Consider the following 7,231-nt stretch of genomic DNA (forward strand, 5'->3'; position numbering starts at 1 on the left):
TAACTAGAGGTGGAGAGGTTTACAATGACAGGTCCTACACCAAATTCTATCGCACACACACACACACACACACACACACACACATTTTATTAAACAAAATCTATTGGCAAATAGGCTAATAACAGTAAATACAACTTTGTAAAAATTGGGTATGTCCACATTATCTTTACGTTGAGTGCTCCAAACACATGCATTAAAGGTTTACTGGAGGCAGATGCACGTATTCTAGGGGCAAGATTCAGTTTACTTATTATTTGCATAAAACAAACAGAATACTAAGAATCAATGACTGGATGTGGTAGTATGTAAGGGTCAAGGCTAAGGCACCATCACTAAATACACTTACTGTAGGATTTGCTAGATTCTTACTTGCTGAAGAGACTGGACAATTTATCCTATGGAATGCCCTCATTTTCCAAATTTTCCTCTTTCTGGTGTCATTTATTTTGTGCCTTCAACTAGAATTCAAATCTAAAGTCTGGGTTAGAAGCTATCATTGGTGATGTTGTGTTTTTCTTTTTGTATCACATCTTACACCAAATTCTCTCTCTCTCTCTCTCTCTCTCACACACACACACACACACACACACACACACACACATTCATGCTCACATTTTATTAAATAGCAGTTATTGACAAGCAGGCCAAACTATGACCTAATTTTGGTCATTCTATCAATAGTGACACTAAGACCAAATGAAAGTGGTAACAGTATGACCTTAGAGAAACAGTGGTAAACAAAGCAGAAAAGATCCCTAATCTCATGGAGCTAAAATGTTAGTGGGATAGATATACTATAAACAAATAAGTAAATACGTAAAGAGAATAATTTCAAATGGCAATAAAGTTATAAATAAAACAAGGTAATCAGTCAGTGAGATAAAGAGTGTAAAAGGCAGTCCAGGAAGGTCTCTATAAAGAGGTGGCATTTGAGCACAGCCTGAAAGACAAGAAGCAGCCACCAAAGTGAGGGCCGAGGAAATGGGATTCAGAGAGAGTGGAAATATACTTCCATTTGTGGCATAAGTGGAGTGAGTTTGGGAAAAGAAAGGGGCATTAGTGATTAGGAGAAATGTATTTCCTGCTACGTGGTAGACCAGATATATTAATTCTTTGCCATCAAATACATAGAAATAATAAATATAATATTAACTGTTTACTTTTAAGTGGATTTCTACCAGGTGACTAGAAAAATTTCCCCACCAGCAACACAAAGACATCACACCAAAATCTAACTTTCATGAGAGCAAAGGCTTTGCCTGCTTAATTCGCTGCTACATTTCTAGTCCTTAACACAATGCTCGCATTTGGCAGTAACTTACTAAATGTTTGTTGAATGAATTAATTAAAGTCTTAGCTTGAGGTCTAAGCGAAGAAGTCTCCCCTGTGAATTTGTAACCACTGGCCTCCCCTCACTTGAATTTGAGGACTTAGAGTTGAAATTTGAGAATATATGTGAAATTTGCTAAACTCTGAGATGAAAAATTAACAGAAAAAGTGATCCCAAATTCTGACACCCCTGGGGAGCCTAGAAATAGCAAAAGGACACACTTTCAATCAAGATTTTCTACAGAAAAAAAAACACTAAAAATAAGCTTATAATTTAAAATTATAAAGCATACAAGGAAACAGGACAGGAGGGTAAGAGTAGATTTATGAATTTCAAGTAGTAGAAAAAGCTGAAAAGTAGAATAAATGTAAGCAAGTTTAAAATTATTACAACTACAGAGGTGCCTGGGTGGTGCATCTGACTCTTGGTTTCAGCTCAAATCATCATCTCAGAATCATGAGATCAAGCCCTGCATTGGGCTTGGAGCTCGGTACAACAGAGTCAGCTTGAGATTCTCTCTCCCTCTCCCTCTGGCCCTCCTATTCATTCTCTCTCTCTCTCTCTCTCATAAATAAATAAATCTTTCCAAAAAATTATTACAACTATTTAAAAAAGGATTCACAACATGAGAAAAGAGTAAGACTTTATTTTTTTTTTTTTAGGATTTTCTTCATTTATTTGAAAGAGTGAATGAGAGAGAGAGCATTAGTGGAAGGAGGGGTAGAGGCACAGAGAGAAGCAGATTCCCTGAAGAGCAGAGAGCCTGACACAGGGCTGAATCCCAGGACCTGGGATCATGACCTGAGCTAAAGGCAAATGCTTAACTGACTAAACCATCCAAGTGCCTCAAGACTTTGTTTTAAAAAGAAAGACCAGTAGATTTGAAAAGGGCCAAAACTATATTTTAGAATTAAAGAAATGGTCATTCAAAGTTCAAATGGATGAATTTCGTAGCAAATTAGATGGGTCTGAAGGGAGAATTTGTGAATTGGAAGCGAGAGTTAAAGAAATTAGCCAGAATGCTGCACAATAGACAGAAATTAAGAAATAGGGGGAGGGGCGAGATGGCGTAAGAGTAGGGTCCCCAAATCACCTGTCCCCACCAAATTACCTAGATAACCTTCAAATCATCCTGAAAATCTACGAATTCGGCTTGAGATTTAAAGAGAGAACAGCTGGAATGCTACAGTGAGAAGAGATCGTGCTTCGATCAAGGTAGGAAGAAGGGGAAAAAGAAATAAAGAAACAAAAGGCCTCCAAGGGGGAGGGGCCCCGCGAGGAGCCGCCTGAGGCCGGGGCAAGTGTCCCCAGGACAGGAGAGCCCCGTCCCGGAGGAGCAGGAGCTGCACCAACCTTCCCGGGCGGAAAGGGGTCGCAGGGAGTTGGATCCAGGGGAGGTCAAGGGACTTAAAGTATACAGAATCAGAAGATACTCCCCCGTGTTGTTGTTTTTTTTTTCTTTTTGATTTCCGTTTGCTTCCCCCACCCTTTTTTTTTCCCTTTCTTTCTTTTTCTTTCTCTTTTTCTTCTCTTTTTTTCTTTTTTTCTTCCTTTTTTCTATTTTCTTTTTCTCTTTTCTTTCCTTCTTTCTCTTCTCTCTTTTTCTCCTTTTCCCAATACAACTTGTTTTTGGCCTCTCTGCACTGAGCAAAATGACTAGAAGGAAAACCTCACCTCAAAAGAATCAGAAACAGTTCTCTCTCCCACAGAGTTACAAAATCTGGATTACAATTCAATGTCAGAAAGCCAATTCAGAAGCACTATTATACAGCTACTGGTGGCTCTAGAAAAAAGCATAAAGGACTCAAGAGACTTCATGACTGCAGAATTTAGATCTAATCAGGCAGAAATTAAAAATCAATTGAATGAGATGCATCCAAACTAGAAGTCCTAATGATGAGGGTTAACGAGGTGGAAACAACGAGTGAGTGACATAGAAGACAAGTTGATGGCAAAGAGGGAAACTGAGGAAAAAAGAGACAAACAATTAAAAGACCATGAAGATAGATTAAGGGAAATAAACGACAGCCTGAAGAAGAAAAACCTACATTTAATTGGGGTTCCCGAGGGCGCCGAAAGGGACAGAGGGCCAGAATATGTATTTGAACAAATCATAGCTGAAAACTTTCCTAATCTGGGAAGGGAAACAGGCATTCAGATCCAGGAAGTAGAGAGATTACCCCCCCCCCCTAAAATCAATAAAAACCGTTCAACACCTCGACATCTAATAGTTAAGCTTGCAAATTCCAGAGATAAAGAGAAGAACCTTAAAGCAGCAAGAGACAAGAAATCCTTGACTTTTATGGGGAGGAGTATTAGGGTAACAGCAGACCTCTCCACAGAGACCTGGCAGGCCAGAAAGGGCTGGCAGGGATATATTCAGGGTCCTAAATGAGAAGAACATGCAACCAAGAATACTTTATCCAGCAAGGCTCTCATTCAGAATGGAAGGAGAGATAAAGAGCTTCTAAGACAGGCAGGAACTGAAGGAATATGTGACCTCCAAACCAGCTCTGCAAGAAATTTTAAGGGGGACTCTTAAAATTCCCCTTTAAGAAGAAGTCCAGTGGAACAAGGACTGAATAGATATCATGATGAAACTAAACTCCTATCTTTCAATAGTAACTCTGAACGTGAATGGGCTTAATGACCCCATCAAAAGGTGCAGGGTCTCAGACTGGATAAAAAAGCAGGACCCATCTATTTGCTGTCTACAAGAGACTCATTTTAGACAGAAGGACACCTACTGCCTGAAAATAAAAGGTTGGAGAACCATTTACCATTCAAATGGTCCTCAAAAGAAAGCAGGGGTAGCCATCCTTATATCAGATAAACTAAAATTTACCCCGAAGACTGTAGTGAGAGATGAAGAGGGACACTATATCATAAAGGATCTATCCAACAAGAGGACTTAACAATCCTCAATATATATGCCCCGAATGTGGGAGCTGCCAAATATTTAAATCAATTAATAACCAAAGTGAAGAAATACTTAGATAATAATACACTTATACTTGGTGACTTCAATCTAGCTCTTTCTACCCTCGATAGGTCTTCTAAGCACAACATCTCCAAAGAAACAAGAGCTTTAAATGATACACTGGACCAGATGGATTTCACAGATATCTACAGAACTTTATATCCAAACTCAACTGAATATACATTCTTCTCAAGTGCACAAGGAACTTTCTCCAGAATATACCACATACTGGGTCACAAATCGGGTCTGAACCGATACCAAAAGATTGGGATCGTCCCCTGCATATTCTCAGACCATAATGCCTTGAAATTAGAACTAAATCACAACAAGAAGTTTGGAAGGACCTCAAACACATGGAGGTTAAGGACCATCCTGCTAAAAGATGAAAGGGTCAGCCAGGAAATAAAGGAAGAATTTAAAAGATTCATGGAAACTAATGAGAATGAAGATACAACCGTTCAAAATCTTTGGGATGCAGCAAAAGCAGTCCTGAGGGGGAAATACATCACAATACAAGCATCCATTCAAAAACTGGAAAGAACTCAAATACAAAAGCTAACCTTACACATAAAGGAGCTAGAGAAAAAACAGCAAATAGATCCTACACCCAGCAGAAGAAGAGAGTTAATTAAGATTCGAGCAGAACTCAAAAAAATCGAGACCAGAAGAACTGTGGAACAGATCAACAAAACCAGAAGTTGGTTCTTTGAAAGAATTAATAAGATAGATAAACCATTAGCCAGCCTTATTAAAAAGAAGAGAGAGAAGACTCAAATTAATAAAATCATGAATGAGAAAGGAGAGATCACTACCATGACATGATACTCTACATAGAAAACCCAAAAGCCTCCACCCCAAGATTGCTAGAACTCATACAGCAATTTGGTAGCAATGAAGGATACAAAATCAATGCCCAGAAATCAGTGGCATTTCTATACACTAACAATGAGACTGAAGAAAGAGAATTTAAGGAGTCAATCCCATTTACAATTGCACCCAAAAGCATAAGATACCTAGGAATAAACCTAACCAAAGAGGTAAAGGATCTATACCCTAAAAACTATAGAGCACTTCTGAAAGAAATTGAGGAAGACACAGAGATGGAAAAATATTCCATGCTCCTGGATTGGCAGAATTAATATTGTGAAAATGTCAATGTTACCCGGGGCAATTTACACGTTTAATGCAATCCCTATCAAAATACCATGGACTTTCTTCAGAGAGTTAGAACAAATTATTTTAAGATTTGTGTGGAATCAGAAAAGACCCCGAATAGCCAGGGGAATTTTAAAAAAGAAAACCAGAGCTAGGGGCATCACAATGCCAGATTTCAGGTTGTACTACAAAGCTGTGGTCATCAAGACAGTGTGGTACTGGCACAAAAACAGACACATAGATCAATGGAACAGAATAGAGAACCCAGAAGTGGACCCTGAACTTTATGGTCAATTGATATTCGATAAAGGAAGAAAGACTATCCATTGGAAGAAAGACAGTCTCTTCAATAAATGGTGCTGGGGAAAATTGGACATCCACATGCAGAAGAATGAAACTGGACCACTCTCTTTCACCATACACAAAGATAAACTCAAAATGGATGAGAGATCTAAACGTGAGACAAGATTCCATCAAAATCCTAGAGGACAACACAGGCAACACCCTTTTTGAACTCAGCCACAGTAACTTCTTGCAAGATAAATCCACAAAGGCAAAAGAAACAAAAGCAGAAATGAACTATTGGGACTTCATCAAGATAAGAAGCTTTTGCACAGCAAAGGATACAGTCAACAAAACTCAAAGACAACCTACAGAATGGGAGAAGATATTTGCAAATGACGTACCAGATAAAGGGCTAGTTTCCAAGATCTATAAAGAACTTATTAAATTCAACACCCAAGAAACAAACAAGCCAATCATGAAATGGGCAAAAGACATGAATAGAAATCTCACAGAGGAAGACATGGACATGGCCAACAAGCACATGAGAAAATGCTCTGCATCACTTGCCATCAGGGAAATACAAATCAAAACCACAATGAGATAGCACCTCACACCAGTGAGAATGGGGAAAATTAACAAGGCAGGAAACCACAAATGTTGGAGAGGATGCGGAGAAAAGGGAACCCTCTTACACTGTTGGTGGGAATGTGAACTGGTGCAGCCACTCTGGAAAACTGTGTGGAGGTTCCTCAAAGAGTTAAAAATAGACCTGCCCTACGACCCAGAAATTGCACCGCTGGGGATTTACCCCAAAGATACAAATGCAATGAAACACTGGGACATTTGCACCCCAATGTTTCTAGCAGCAATGTCCACAATAGAAGAAGCCTTGGTGTCCATCGAAAGATGAATGGTTAAAGAAGATGTGGTCTATGTATACAATGGAATATTACTCAGCAATTAGAAACGACAAATACCCACCATTTGCTTCAACGTGGATGGAACTGGAGGGTATTATGCTGAGTGAAGTAAGTCAATCGGAGAAGGACAAACAGTGTATGTTCTCATTCATTTGGGGAATATAAATAATAGTGAAAGGGAATAGAAGGGAAGGGAGAAGAAAAGTGTGGGAAATATCAGAAAGGGAGACAGAACATGAAGACTCCTAACTCTGGGAAACAAACTAGGGGTGGTGGAAGGGGAGGAGGGTGGGGGGTGGTGGTGAATGGGTGATGGGCACTGAGGGGGGCACTTGACGGGATGAGCACTGGGTGTTATTCTGTATGCTGGCAAATTGAACACCAATAAAAAATAAATTTATTATTTAAAAAAATGAAATGCAAAAAAAATAAATTAAGAAATAGACATTAAATATAGACAAATATAATTATCTTAATTTGGCATGCATCTCACTGGAGTTAGAGAATGGGAAAATAGAGTGAAGAATAAGCAATATTTGAACAGATAATGTTGGAGTCTTT

This window comes from Vulpes lagopus, chromosome 6 (assembly GCF_018345385.1).
Source record: "Vulpes lagopus strain Blue_001 chromosome 6, ASM1834538v1, whole genome shotgun sequence".
Lineage (NCBI taxonomy): Eukaryota > Metazoa > Chordata > Mammalia > Carnivora > Canidae > Vulpes > Vulpes lagopus.